This window comes from Fukomys damarensis, unplaced genomic scaffold (assembly GCF_012274545.1).
Source record: "Fukomys damarensis isolate Sample0158 unplaced genomic scaffold, DMR_v1.0_HiC HiC_scaffold_1, whole genome shotgun sequence".
NCBI lineage: Eukaryota > Metazoa > Chordata > Mammalia > Rodentia > Bathyergidae > Fukomys > Fukomys damarensis.
Window position 1 is genome coordinate 19624299 of NW_022900913.1, and position 16832 is coordinate 19641130.

The window sequence follows — 16832 nt, forward strand, 5'->3', positions numbered from 1 at the left end:
CTGATTGTCTAGCTATAGCTAAAATATTATTCACTGCTAATTATTGTACTGAAAAGTTTTTCTAATACCATTGACTTATGTATAACTTCAGGTATGTATGCATTTTCTAAGATGTTTTTAGATAATTTCGAATGTACATTTTATATAAATTATAAGATTAAAATAAATTTAAAGTATTATCAAATTAAATTTGAAATGCTTAAATTTATGTCATTACTTCTGACCATGTCTTCTGCACCTCATATTCCACCATACTAAATGAAACACTATGACAATATTATGTAATTTACGTTGTTTTTGTTCACTTTTATCTTCCATTTGGATATTAGAATAAAATAACTTTACAATTCACTTATTCTAAGTAAATGTTTCTTCCTTAAAAATAAATAAAAAAGAGAATAAACAAAGATTCACATTTTCCATATGCTATCTCTGGAGAAACTATGTTTAAAATAGACAAGCTTTCATCTTTGAAATATTTTTGCATTGTGATTGATACAATGGTATATTATTGACATTGCTGCAAAACTTACTTCAACATAGAATACAATATTGTATCTCAAAATATTTTATAATGTCAATGGTATATAGTATGTGTAGAGAACAATACATTGCACACATACAAATATAAATTTAACTCATATGTTTTAAATGAAATTTACATGTTCTCTGCTCCTGGTGAGTTGAGGGTGTTCTTAAATATCACCAGGGAAGACACTTTTGGAAACAGATTTCTGATTCCTAACTTTCATAAAATTTAATTGATTAGATCAGTTGTGAGATAAACACAACATTTTTAACTAGCCACTCATGATTCTGAAGATGTTTAAAAATGTACTGATTTAAAAAAATAAATATGTACAAATTGTATTCAATTTGATTCACATATTTTGAATGTATTAATAGTTCAGTTTTATTTATACAATGTGTGGGTAAATTTTGATTCATTTCATACCAGAATTTTGTAAAGCCATTTGCTTTTAAAATATTTTCCTTTGTGGTCTTGCAAAAGTTCATCTTCGTTATTTGTACACCTGAAATGAATAACTATGCTATTATTTTCTGTTGCCAACTGAAACAGAAACACTGGGAACTTTGATATAAAGCTATTGCATTTGTAATAATTAAATCGATCATCAAAATTGCTCATTATATAATGTGTTCCATTCAATGCATATGGCATCACAAAAAATAGGAGATAAAAGTTGTGAATGAGCAGAAACCCTATGAAAAAATAAATTTAAAAGATGTGAGAAACAAAGAATTTCTCAGCATGGCATATCTAAGAATATTGGTAACGCCTCATTGCTACATCTAAAATGAGATTATTGATATTTGTTGAATTTTGAAATTGTTCTTTGGCTATGAGTTGTCACACGTTACTGGTCTTTTAATGATTTAGTTAGGTATATGTGTTCTAAAGTAAGAAAAGTATTTGAAATTAATAAATTCAAAACTATAATTCAATACAGTAATAACTAAAAGACATAAAATTAGATATATTACCATTTATAGTTATAGAATTAACATTCCTAGGAGATGTTATGGGAAAATTAAAGTAGAATAATTTAGCTGAATGGTTTTGGATGTCTGGGGTCACACTAAAGCTTGTAGAGTCAATTGCTAAGGTTATATCTTTCTCACAACAAAGTAGATGATGATAGATTTATTTTAAACTTTTTTCTTCTGAGAAAGTATATTTTTATTCCTACTGATTTTTTATAAGTACTTATGTAATGATGTACAAAGCATCTAAAGGAATAAGCTTACAGGATGTATATCTCACCCATATAAACCAAAATTTTATGGATGGTTCCATTGTAAACATGTTTATATAACTTCTTCAAGATGAAAAATAACAAAATAGTAAAAAACAGTAAAATTGCATATTTCCTACTTCATAATGTTAAATCACTTTTTCTAAAAAAGTCATATTCAATACATGCCATTTGTGCTGTCAATGACAATGGTGATATTAAAAAATCTTGCTGTAAACTTGTTACATTTTACAAATATTTCTATCATTGAGTCATGGCTATAAAGGAGGACAAACAGCTAAACTTCAAAATATCATCCTTCAAGATTTGCAATGCATGAATTCTAAAATCAAACACTGTTCTCTAGTGGTAGTTACCATTTTTTTAAAAAAAAGTTATGACTTTGCCCTTCACATACACAGTAAATGGTTGTCTTTTACGCCAATCATTTTTAGCTTTGCAGTGTAAGCTAAAGGTGATATGGCTTATGGCAAAAGATGAGGGTCATCAGGAAAATGAATCTCAGTATTCCTTGATGTGTGTGAGCAATCAATTATGAAGAAAAGCCTTGAACATGAACAATGAGATCATAAATTTTCTTGCAATCTGTTCTTTGTATAAGAGAAAAATAAAGATAAATGCAGGAATGGATTATATATGATGTCATCAGTACTGTAACATCTTCAACCCAAGGTAAAGGAAAAATTGTACTGATATAATAATAGTAATATATGCTCTAGCTTTATTAAAAATCATATTAAAGTCTGAGAGAAATATATGAAAGAAATATGAATTATAATTCACATATAGTACCAAATCTATCTGAAAGATAGCAGAAGTTGGAAGCAAAATTACTTCTAGGTTAGAATAATTTAGCAAAGAAAAATGCTTTCCTGATTCTAAACCCTAATCTAGATCTAGAATAAGTGAATGTAACAAAATTTATATAATTGAATAAAGGATACATTGATTTTCTATGAAGATTTCTGAAATATATTATCATAACCATGGTCCTATTAATGAAGTAATACCCTAACTCAAGACTTGATGAGAAAAATTTGAATGTGTACAGTGGTCTTGTCAATGCTAGAAAGAGTCCAAAGTATTCAAGAGAGGATACCCTGAAAAAATTACAACCTTTATGGGAAATAGAATCTATATCGGCATAAATATAACAACAATTTAAATAAGTACATGTGTGAATGAAGGTTAAAGAGTCTGAAAACTAAAAGTGTAAATAAGATCCAAATTGTATAACTGATACTGTGAAATAGGAAGAAAAGGGCTAAAGGTATAGGGGAAGTGGGAAGAGAAGCAGAAAGGAAATAAGGGAAAAGAAAAATATGAGAAAAGGAAAAAATGGAAACAAAGACTTTGTAAAAAGGGGAGGCTGGAGGGGTAAAGGGAAAAAATGAGAAGACCTGTCATGTAAAGGTACAAGATACCAATGAGGAGTGTAACTGTACTGTATACCTAAAATGTACCAATAAACTCAATAAAAAAGAAAAAAAAAGTTTGGATAATAATGAAGATTCAATATTTTAAAAACAAGTTAATAAATAAAAGAGAGCTCTGCTGGCTAACACAGTCTAACACAGTTATTGTCCATCATCAAAAACCTAGCTGCTGCACAAGTATTTTTACATAGGGAAAATCAGATAAGAACTGAGCAACAGGAAAGAAACTACCATATGAAAAGAAATTCCATAGAAACAGATGTATGGAGAGATTCATTATGGATGAATAAGGGGCACCAATGACGGTGAGTGCCTTCAATTCTGTGATGAGAAAGGCAGCAACTCAGGCAAGAGCAAAGTCTTAAGTCTGAAAGGGGACAGCAACTGAAAAAAGGCAGCTGGACTAAATTCCAGAGTTTAGTTGGTGGGAGAAAGAAAACTGACCCATGTCTGGATCATGACATCCCATCCATCAACCCAGACCTGGTGCCCTTGCTGCCTTAAGAAGGGGCCTGGCTGACCAAGGAAGGAAACAAGCTACTCAAAAATAGCCTGTTATTTAAAATAAACCCACAGTCAAGCTGTCTCCTCACTGTACATAAAGTCAGAAAATTTCAAAGCAAGGACTCAAAGAAACCACAACCAAAATGGGGTGAAATTTCATTGTCAAACAATGGGTGGAGAGATAACAAGAAAGGGGTTCTCCCAACACCCACAATGTTAACACTGATAGCAAGAATAATAACAGTAACACCAACATTAACAATCAACCTACTCTTTCCCCTACATAAAATTGGAATGTGATATAGAGAACATTCATTGGCCTACCCACAACTGTCAGAGGCCTCCTACAAGGAGAGGGTACACCAAAAAGCCAGTTCTGGAAAAAATATTGAAACAAAGAATCAGAGACCCACATGGTGACACTGAGACTCCCAGGAGCCAGGAGAAAGAGTACCCTGTTTTAGTTTTTGAAGGCAGAGCTGATATCAATAACAGCAAAGAAAACTTGGGCTAGCAGCCTCGTGGACATAAAGTATAATATTTCAGAAAAATGAGTCAAGGGAAGCAACAGAAGTCTGTGATATGCCCTGTACAAATTGGTCAAGATAAACAGAACCACTGAGGGCAGCAGGGCAGGATGGGGCACACACGGAACTCAGAGTTAGGAGAGGACAACAGTCCTCAAGGCATTGATGGGCAACTGTCAAGGAAAGGTGGAAAAATGTGGTAACCAGTGGTAACCAGACAGTATCACCCATGAAGAGGAGCTGAGTGGGAGATCTGGGTTGTTGGTGTAACAAGTGTGAGTGGGTTCTCATTAGTACTGTGGTCATTTGGGCAATTGTAGTTATGTAACCTTGCTAATTGGTGGGATTTGAACTATGTGGTTGGTTTTTGGTGTTTCCGTACTTTTTCTCTTTCTGTTGTATGTTTTTACTTTTCTTGATCTTCCTTACTCTTTAGTTCTTCTTTACAGGTATTGGAGAATTACAATACATTTTATTTGAAGAGTTACCAATTTGACCTACTACCTTTTATAGTGTGTTCCTTTTCCTATTTTTCAAGTCTCTCACTGCCTAATTCTTAGTCCTAGTGTACCCAACACTGTTACCTCTTCTTACTGTCCCTTCCCGCCTCTCCATGCATCTTACAGCAGAAATATAACTGAAAACTGTATAAATGTGTTAGAGACTGAAAATTTACCAGTGCTCTAAATTAATCAGTGCCATTTAAGGGCATATGAGGGGAATTATTAACAAAATTGGGCTTAGAGGACCCACACAAAAGCACTAAGAAACATATGAACAGGCACCAATAATTTCATGCTCTCCCTCAGTCTCTAAATATATTGCCACCTGCCTGCATATAATTTTCTCAACTACACAAATACTCTCCCAACCACCTCTCCAACAGCTATTTAACCTAGCTATAGATTAACTTGAACAGGCTCTAACTTTCTCTGTTTTCTTTTTACCCATTAACATATCTTTTATCCTCCTCACTGGCATACCCCTGCCCTTCACCCTTCTTTGCTATGAGCCCACATGTCATACAAAAGGGTGAAATTATCTTATCAAGCTTTAATGTTCATGACTGAAGAATCCCCCATTCTGTTCACATTGTTTTATCCAACAGAAATTCTCTCCATAGAACATAATGACAGGATCCAACATGATTGAATTGAAAAGACTGAAAGGGGGAACAGTATATCTAGGGAAAAAAAGACTCAAACACATCACCGCAAAACAGGTTCTCTTATGATATCTTCATAACAGAGGCAAACTCTCCTCAATCTATTTGATCTCAATCCTTGACACTAAAAGACATGTGAACACAAGAGAACCAAAAGGCAACAAAAATATGAGAAAATGTAAAAATGGAATTAAAGTGTTTGAAGGTGGGAGGGGAGGGGAGGGTGAAGGGAGGGCGGGGACAAGGGGAAAAAATGAGAACCAAGACCTGGCATGTAAAGGTACAAGATCCCAGTAATGAATGCAACTGTACTGTCTACCTAGAATGTACCAATAAATTAAATTTTAAAAAATCACCTAAAGTAGATTCAAGAGACACCCATAGAGAAGAAAGCAGATATTAAGTAGCAGAACAATATGAAGGGACTAAATTAGAACTAAAGGAATTATGTAAAGTTAAAAGGACAAGTCACAAAAGAGGATGCAACTAACATAAAAATTGACCGATTTAGACATAGAAGAAACAAATAAAAAAATTGGAGGAGTTGACAAAAATGGTTGAAAACATGAATGACAAATTCACCAAAGATGTAGAATCATAGGAAAGGCATCAGATAGAAATTCCAGAGACGAAACACTTGTATAGAATTCATAAACAGCAGAAAGAAATAATGTGAAGATAGGGTTTCTAAAGGGGAGGACAAAATAAAAAGCCAGAATGGATTATTCAGAGGAGCATTAGGAACAATAAAGCAGAAAATATTTCATCCAACAGCTACTAGATAATGATAAGAAGAAGATTAATGCTAATTGGAGTTAGAGAAAAATTAGAAGTCAGCACACAGAATAAAAATTATCTGTATAGAAATCATAATAGAAAAGCTCTTAACTCTGAGCATAGATTTCAATATGCAGGTAACTAAGGCTTATGTAACACAAATTAAGTATAATTAAAAAAGAATCTCCCCATGACATACCAGAGGCAAAATCCTATATGAATATCAAATTAAAGAACTTAAAAGCCATATGAAAAAAAATTAAAAAAAAATCACATATTTAGGTATGCCCATCAGTCAACAACAGACAGGAAAGGTATCCTTAGAGTGAAGTGAAGAATTTAAGCCCTAAAATCAAACAACTTTGAACCCAGACTAATGTAATCTGAAAAGCTACTTTTTTAATAGATGGTGAAATAAGGTTGCTCCCCGACAAAGAACACTCTAAGAGTTACTTCAAAGAAGCACTCAAAAAAAACAAAAACAAGATTATCCAAGACAGAGACACAGAGACAATAAAGTAAAAAAAATCAGATGGAATAAACATATCAAGAAATGGAAGTAATGAAAAAGGAAAACTAAAAGAATTGTAAACAGAAAAAGAACATACTGACAGGAATAAATCACTACAATCTGTAACAGTTCTAAAGTAAATTGCCTCAACTTCCCAGTAAAAAGACACAGATTGGCAGACTAGATCAAAAAACAGAACCCAGGAATTTACTGCATTTAAGAAACTCATCTAATAAAAAAAATACATACACTAAAAAAACAAATTAAAGAATGGAAAACAGTATTCTTTGCACCAGGACCACAAAAGCAAGTAGCCATTTTATTATCTGACATAAATGTAAAGCTAAAATTGATCAGAAGAACCAAAGGTCATTTCATATTATGTAAGGAAATAATTCAAAAGAAAGAGGCAAAATTGTAAATATTTATACAGTGAGTATTGGAGTGCCCAATTTAATAAACCAACTTAATAAAAAAACCACTGGACATAAAGTTGAAATAAATATCTACAAAATGAGTGGGTGACTTCAATACTTCACTTTCATGAAGAAACATATAAACTAGACGAAAAATAAACTAAAAGATGGCAGAGCTGAAGTAAACCTTCAAACAAATGGAGAGAGAGAGAGAGAGAGGCAGATGCACAGAGAAAGAGAATGTCTCTCTCTCTCTCTCTCTCTCTCTCTCTCTCTCTCTCTCTCAAAGAGACAGACAGAGACAGAAAGTTTTACCCTGCCATAACAAAATGCACAGTCTTCACAGGAGCACATGGAAATATTTTTCAAAGTAGCCCACATAAGCAAAAGCTTCCTCTCCAATAAATACAAAACATCAAAATTTCTCCAATTTTTGCCAGAACAATGTGCACTGAAACTAGAATCAATAAGAAAAGAAACTATAACTTTTTATAAATGTTTGGAAACTAATAACAGGCTCCTGAATACTTGGTCCCCCCCAAAATAAGGAATCAATTAAACAATAACTGGAATCGAATCACAATGCATTTATGATACACAAGAAATGATGGGATAAAATCAAAGAAATCCTGAAGGGGAAATTTATATCAGTAAATGCTCATATTAGAAAAACAAATGAGCTCAAATCATCTAATTATGAGCCTCAAGATACTAAAACAGCACCAAAAACCCAAACTCAACTTAGTTTATGGAAGGAAAGCAGAAAAAACAGAGTGAAAATTAATAGAATTGAGACTAAAAAATAATCAGTACAAAGAGCCAGTGAATCCAAGAGCTGGTTCTTGGAAAGAATAATTGTAATAGATCAACCCTTAGCAAAACTTACAAAAAGGAGAGAAAAGATTTGCATCAATGCAATTAGAACTGAAAAAAGCAAAATCACAATGGATGTCATCAAAATACAAAAGACTATACTGAAAAAAGTGTTCTTCAACAAATTGGAGAATCTTGAAGAAATAGAAAGATTTTTAGATACATACTAATTTTAAAAAATTGAACCAAGAATACACAAAAATGCTAAAAAATACAAGAAGAAGCAATGACACAGAAATGGTAATAAAAAGCACAAAGAAGGGTAGCGGAAAGCTAATGAGTGAAAAAAATATGAGAAAATGAAAAAAATGGGAATGAAGTGTTTATAAATGGGGAGAGGGGAGGGGGTTGCAGGGAGGGCAGGGACAAGGGGAAAAAATGAGAACCAAGACCTGTCATGTAGAGGTGTACACCTATCTGTAGTGTACACCTAAAATGTACCAAAAAACTCATGAAGAAGGTGGGGGGAGAAAGGTCCAGGACCTTTAATTTTAATGCTGAATTCTATAAAACCTTCAGGGTGCTATAATACCAACACTCCTCAAACCCTTTAAAGAATTTAAAAAGTAAGGAGTGCTTCCAAACTTATTCCAAGAAGACATATCACTCTAATGCACAAACTGAAGACTTAACTAAAGTATAAAACTTCATGCACACATAGATGCAAAAAACTCAATAAATATGGGCAAATAGAATACCACAAATCATCCCAAAGGTCATATATATCATTAACAAGAGATAAAAAGATAGTTTAAAACATGAATATCCAAAAATGTAATGTACCACATAAAGAGAAGCAAGGAAAAATTCACATAGATACAGAAAAAAGCTTTTGCCTGAATTCAACACTTATGCATAATATAAAACTCTTTAAAAAATAGTTATAGAAGGACCTTATCCCAATCTGATAAAAGCTATTTGTGACAAACCAAAACTCATACCATGTAAAGAAAAAGCTGGATGCTTTCCCTCTAAAATTAGAAGATGAAGATGTCTATTATCATTACTCTTGTTTAATATAGTGCTTGAAATATTAGGCAGAACCATCAGAAAAAATAAAAAAAGATATGAATAGGAAAAGGAGAATTCAAATTATCACTATTTGCCCATGACGTGATCATTTATGTTGAGATCCAACAAAATTTCCCAATATAAATGAGATTCAGCAATGTAGCAAGACAAAGACTCAAAACACAAATATCACTAGTGTTTCTGTACACCAATAATGAATTCACAGAGGAAGAAATTAGGAAAACAGTACCATTCCCAATAGCATGAAGAAATTTAAATATTTAAGAATTAACCAAAATAAAGAAGGGAAAAACTTCTACAATCAAAGCCACAAAACTTCAGTAATCAAAATATGGAAGGGAGAGCGCAGGTAAGTGGAAAAAATGAGAACCAAAACCTGCCCTGTAAAGGTGCAAGATCCCAATGATGAATGTAACTGTAGTGTATACCTAAAATGGACCAGGACACTAAAAAATGAAAGATAGCTCCCTGTTCCAGGACAAACAGAACCAATACTGTCCAAATAATGATTCTGTACTGATATTCAGAACTAATTCAGTCCCAAAGTAACAGTAATAATCTTCATAGCACTAGAACAAACAGTCCTAAAATCAATAGGGCACCAGAAGTGATCAAAAATAGGAAAAGCAATCCTGGAAAATAAAAGCAAGTCAACCAGCATCAAAATACCGGATACAAAATTATATTATGAAGCTGCAATAACATAAACAGCATGTTACATGAAAATAAATATTTAGATCAGTGGGACAGGATACAGGACACACAATTCCAGACACATTTAGCCACTTGACCTATGACAAAGCTGCCAAAAGCATACTATGGCAGAAAGATAATCTCTTTACCAAATGGTGCTGAGAAAACTGGTGACGCACATACAGAGCACTGAAACTGGGCGCACAGATTTACAATGTACCAAACTAAAATCAAAATATATTAAAGACCTAAATTTCAAACCCTTAGCCTGATGGAAGATAAGGTAGGTAAAACTCTTGAATTCATAAATGTGAAAGGCACCCCAACAGCCAAGAAATAACATTTAAAAAATCACTATACGGGATTATATAAATTTAAAAAGCTTTTGCACAGCAAAGCAAAAGGAACAACAGAATTGAAAGGCAACCTACTGAATGGGAAAATATTTTTGACAGGTACAACTCTGATGTAGGAGTAATTTCTAGAATGTATAAAAAACCTCAAAGCATCAGACTTCCCCCAAAAAAAGACTCAAGGAAGAAATGGGTAACTGAAATAAACAGTCACTTCTCGGAAGAAGAAATACAACTGGAAAATAAGTGAGCAAATATTTAACGTCACTAGCCCCTAGAGAGGTACAAATTAAAATAATACCAAGATTTCATTTCACTCCAGAAAAAAGAAATGGCAAACATCAATAAATCAAATATTGACAAATGTTTTCAAGAGTATAATTAAAAATAAAATCATTATACATATTTGGTGAGCATGTAAGCTATTATAAACATTATGGAAATCACTGTGGAGATTCCTCAAAAAACTAAAATGAGTATTCCACACAAGCCAGCTGTTTTCTTTAGGTATTTCCCTGAGAATTAAAGGCATCATATGTGCTAATACATACCAATGTTTATAGAAGAATAATTTTTATTAGTTTAATCTTGGAAGCAGCCTATATGCCATTGACAGATGAATGGAGTAAAAAAAATGTGATATTTATACACAATGGAATACTACTCCACTATCAAGGAGGATTGTGTTTGTATGGTAGGAAATAAATGTACATTGAAAACATTGGTAAGTGAAATAAATTTTACATGCAAGTTTAAATATATTATTAATTGTTATCATATTACCAAATTGAAATATAAGTTAACTGCAAAATAAAGGAAGGAAAAGATGGTATATTCACTGAAGTGCCACTTGGCCATAAAGATGGTATATTTGATTTGGCTGTAGAAAAATAGATGTACACTAGACCAGAGGTTTAATTAGACACAGAAGCCAAAATATCGCATGACTTCTCTCATCTCATAATGCCAAAGTATAAATACATCAAAGAGAAAAATAAGAATAGGTAATAAGAAACAGGGATATAGAACTTTGCATAAAGAATAGAGACCAAGAAATGAAGGGACGACACAGGAAGTGGGGGACATAGAAGGAGATGAATAAAAATAATTAAGAAGTGTTTTATATATATGTACAAACTATCCATCACGAATGCAATAATTACATACCTCTAACATGTAAAAATGCTTTAGTTATTTTCCTGAGAATTAAAGGCATCGTATGTGATGATACATGTCAATATTTATAGAATAATAATTGCATTAGTTTAATCTTGGAAGCAGTCAAAAATAAAACAATTGGAAAAATGAGCAGACCGCTATCACTGAAAGGCTAAGTTTATATGAAGTTTGTAACATTGTGTAATGCTTGGCTAGAACATTTTCTGATTGGAACCTTACTTCACAGAGAATATATGTATGTCTGCACATGTGTGTTACCTTACTGAAAACAGCAATAACAGAAATTTTTGAGTGCTAGCACAGGGCATATTGTGTTAAATATGAAATGTCAAAAACAAGTGATAATTTTTAAAATCAATTTTCTATAAAATAATTATAGCAATGTATTTACACAACTCATTGCCTTTATATACATGAACTACAGATAATTAAAAACTCCACAATTAGCTAACATTTAATTTTAGCATCAGTCTATTTTACCCCTCAAAAAGCTATATTTTAGACTGGGGATTTAGATCAGTTGTTCTGTGACCTGCCGCGCAAGGTCCCGAGTTTAATGCCTGGGACCAAAAAATAAGGATATATTTTATTTACTAATTTGAACATTGCAATAGAAAATAGCAGATTTAAGTCACTAATATTACAACAAAATTGTATAAATTTAAAATGTATCAGAAAACTTTGCAGAATTTTCTGTGCCATTCTTATGGTGACCTTTTAAATCATACCTTCCTAAAAGTAACAGAACTGAATGCTCAGATACTGTATTTATGAATCCAAATTTTTTAAAGATTTCTTTAAATCAGGTGTGTATATCTAAGAATTGAACATTCATGAAAACTGCTATACTTCATGGGCATTTTAAAGAATTATCTTTTCTTTTTTATTATATAGAACTTTTGCATGAAAGTGGCCACTATAATTAATTGTATCATTATTGAGATAATTGAAGAAAATTTTATGAACATTGAGTTCTATGGTTCAGATGCAGAAATGTGCTTAAGAAAGGATCATTTAAACACTGATTTTAGAAATTATTCTGGGAAGTACAATGTGATTTCACAGAGAAAATTGTATTTTTACATGGAATGTAAATTTTCTGATACTTCACTCTTGAAATTACTTCCATTATCATCGGGAGCTAATGTAATCCACTACAATAGTTGAACATTTTGAATCAAACATGTATTGTTTTATCTTATGTCACTATATTCACTACTATTTTTTCCTATTAAAAAGTTCTCTATAATGATGTTATCCAATCACAGAAACATTGACTAGTTTAAATTTGTTCTATTTTCTTGGAGCTTTTTACTTCCTGTTTTTAAAATCCTTTTTGACTTTTATGAGTACAGGTTTGCAGGATATGATCATATTCATTATATGGAATTCACACACATGCATAACACATTTCAATAATGTATTCCCCCCCTTCTTCTACACCCTTTTATTTTTGCAGCCTCAGATTCATTTGTATGTGGTCAGTCCACGAAGAATCTAATTTTTTCTCTATATCAACTCCCTCCATATACTTCAAAGTCACTATTCCTCTGATCTGTTGACTCTGAAAATTGAGGTAGACACAATTATGTCCTTTGGAGATATATGTAAAAATATCTGGGAATTCCCGTGTGAAATGACTGAGAGTATAAAATAAATTGAAATTTCAGCTTCTAAGTTAATTCAGGAGTAATCTCATGTATGATTTGATAATAACCCCAATGGTTTGCTTTGGAGTTGTGAAATGATGTTGTAGTAACCAATGAATGAATTGAATTGTTAAATATTGGAGTGAATGAAAAATATACACATATGTAAATTTTGATACAATTGAACTATTTAAATTAAGTAGAAAAATCAGCCTAGTGATGTGCTCATGAAAACTAGAAGAGTTATGATATTGAAAATATATTTTTGTAAATTGTATGTATTTTTATATCTTCCTTTTATGCAATTTATTGTATATTATCAACTGCTAGTACTTGCAGGCATTTTGTGAGAAGAATTTTATGTATATTTCTGTGTAAGTGAGCCTGTGGATTTACTATCATATGGGTATGTGGGTCTTTTAAGTTAATAGTAGCCTCCACTTCCCAAGGAAACTATTTATACAGTGAAAAAGCATTCTTAATAAACAACTTTTTATCAGGAAATAGTAAAATTTTTATAAGCCACAATTTTATATTGGAAAGCAATTCTATAACCATGTTCTGTGGTTTTCTAGTAAATGAATAAAATAAAATCAATATAGGGCATGAGTTAGAGGACTTAGACTTCTAACTTTCTTGATGAATTTATGTTGAAATTAGAGTTAGAAAAAGCAAATGAGAAAGTACAAGCATGAAGCTTTTATGTGCTCCTCTATAAAAAAATGAATTGGTCATTAATTTTGAACCGATATTACTTTGATAAAATAAGAGTTTAATGTATGATTCTTGTCACTCACTTTTTAAATTTTATTAATGTAATAGATTAAAGTTAAATGGCAATCTAGATAAATCATGTCAGCGGTAGCACATCATAAGAAACTACTTACACAAAGCCTTTGTCAGAATTATATATAATTCATTTCAGCTTTGCAGAAAATACGTGAAATCTCGATCTGATAAAAAAGAAGAAAAATAATCATTGCAATAATTTGATTTCTATGCTAGATGTAATAGTAGATACTAAAAATTATTGCTATTATCAACACTGGTTTATTTTTCTTTAATTGCACTATAGTGTTGATAAAGTATTCCTCTTCATTAAATACTGGACTAAATAAATTTTTCTTTGTTTTTTAATAGCATAGACCCATGAGGAACATAGACCTATGGAGTACATAAATGTACTGTATACAAATATTTCAGATAACATATTTGTGTTTGAATATAGAAAAATATACAAATATGTCAATTATTATATAGATTTTTAACAGCATAAATCATGTTATACATAAATGTATCTTTCATGTTCTTTAAATATATGTATATATGGCAAGTTGCATAACAATAATTATGCCATACAATATAAAACATCTTTTGTATTTGTTTAGTTGATAAGAAAATTCATTAAAAATTAAATACTCAATTTTTCATTCACAAGATTTTGAGATTTAAATTTTAAGACTTACTTATACCCAGAAACAAAAACAAGATAAATATATGTAGATATTTGGAGAGCATCAGGAACACAAGCTATATAATTCTATACTGTGACATTTGTTCTTTGTCCTGGTTGCAGACAAGTGTAGAATTAACCCTCAGAGGATACACCCTCCATATTAATCTAATTTTCAAACTCTGAACAATGAATTAGGATTTACTAAACATTATTGTATATTTTATGAATATAAAATGTACAATCATATTAAAAATAGCAGGAAAATATTAAGAAACCATGAACTAAAGAAATATCTTTTACTATAAACAGATATAACTGCCACTGGAAAGTTCTGTCTGGGAAATGTTTGAAGGAACATAACATTGACATAACATCATTACATTGACAACTTATCCACTTGTACCACCATACTAAGCTAACCCATGACACATAATCTGTTATTTAATCCTCACAAACATCTTGGGAGTGGCAATATTTATACTGAGTTTTTAGAGATGAAGGAACTCATTTATGTGATGAAGTAGCTTGTCTGAGTTATTTATAATGGAATAAATAGATAAAGTTAAAATACATTTTCTAAAAAATTCCTTGGCACTACTTTGGCACATAGCTTATGCACTAATCTACTAATGTACATTCCATTTCAAATACTATTCATCATAATTTATTTTGAACTCTAGCTTTATTGCTCTACCACATATTCTTTAAATGCAAGGTAATTTTTTTCTTCTCTCTAATACCTTATGGATTAGATTTAAATCTATATCACAGAAATCAATATATAAAAGATTTCATAAGAACACTTAATAATAATCGAGAGGTATATAAAATAGAAAATTATTCTTGGCTATTTTAGACTTTTTATTCCATTATAAACACATTTTATAAAAAAATGATTTCTCCCTAAAAACTTAAACATTAACTTTTTTGGGGGGGTACCAAGGAATAGAACTCAGTTCCCTGCACTTGCGAGGCAGGTGGTGGAACCACTGAGCTAAATCCCCAGCCCAAAACATTAACTTTTAAAATATTAAAAGCTTTAAAATATGAATTAGTTCAAACAAAATTATCCCTTAAAGACTATCATTAACTCTCAATCACCATACTCCAGTTTTCTTATTTGTCTTTCAGTTCATCTTTTGTCTTTGCCCAATATTACCCACTACAATTAGGAAAAATTTCCATAAAGGAAAGATCATAGAATCCTATTCTCCTTCTTAAATCTTTGTGAAAGACTTTCAATTAGTTTTAGAAAATAAAACCCAAAACTCTTTTGGAAATTCAAAACATTTTGCATTATATAGCTCCAGACTTTATACTACAACCATTCTCCTTTCTACTCTTTCCTTTCTCCCTCTTGAGATCCTTGAACATAACAGGTTTTCCCTAACTCAAAATATAGGTACATTACCATTATTTTTTCTGAATTGCTGTAAAATCCAATGAAAGCTGAAATTTTAGGAAATTGTTCTCAATATATTTTCTCAAACACGACTTCATTTGGTAATCCTTTAAAGATACATAAGATCAGCTCAGTTGTTTTCACTTTTTATATTTCCAATTAATTGTATATCCAGTGATCAACTGTTGATCTATTTCTAATACATAAAGCTCTATTTACAATAATGTAGGGCTTCTCTAGCCCTTTTGTCCAAATATTTCCAAATTCCTCCCACAACCAAGTTCCAAAGCCTTTGTAATGATTCCTCTTCTGTGATACCAATTTTCTGGATTATTCAGCTTTACCCTCGTGGAGACACAATATCTGACATCCAGATGTCAAAAGAGGAGAACCTTAAATTGGCTCATGTTTGTTTATATAGTTAACCATAGAAGGGTCGTTTTAAGGCCAAAATGCATGATATCAAGATACAACCCTCCAAATAAATTCTCACTCCTCTGTCAGCCACAAACAAGAGAGAACAGAGGAACTGGGCCCTGGAACATATCCTTGCAGGTCACATCCGCTGCGGCTTCCTTCTTCCTACAAAGTTCTAATTCCTAGCAGCACATTTAGTTGTGACATTGACAGTAGACTAATCCGCAGATAACAATAATACTCTTACACTCTAATCCCCATCTATGAATTCATGAGCCTTTGGGGCGGGGACTGGGATCATAGCACCTTCTTTTTATTGCAGAAATACCCTTCCATAGAGCAATTGTAGAATGGTGAACTCAAACAAAAAAAGTACTACCATTTCGAATAAATTATTGACCGGAGCCAGAAATGGAAACAATCTAAATATCTACTGGTAAATTAATAAAGAAAACATGACATGTTTACAGAACAGAACACTCACCCTAGAAAAGAGAAATCATGTGCTCTGCAAAAGCATGGATGGAACTGGATATTACGATGGTAAGTGAAATAAACCAGAAGAATGACGACTTCCACGGCATAATTTCACTCACAGGTGAAGTCTAAATTGTTGAGACTTTACAGGAAATAAGAGTAGAAAGGTGATTATGAAATTCAGGCA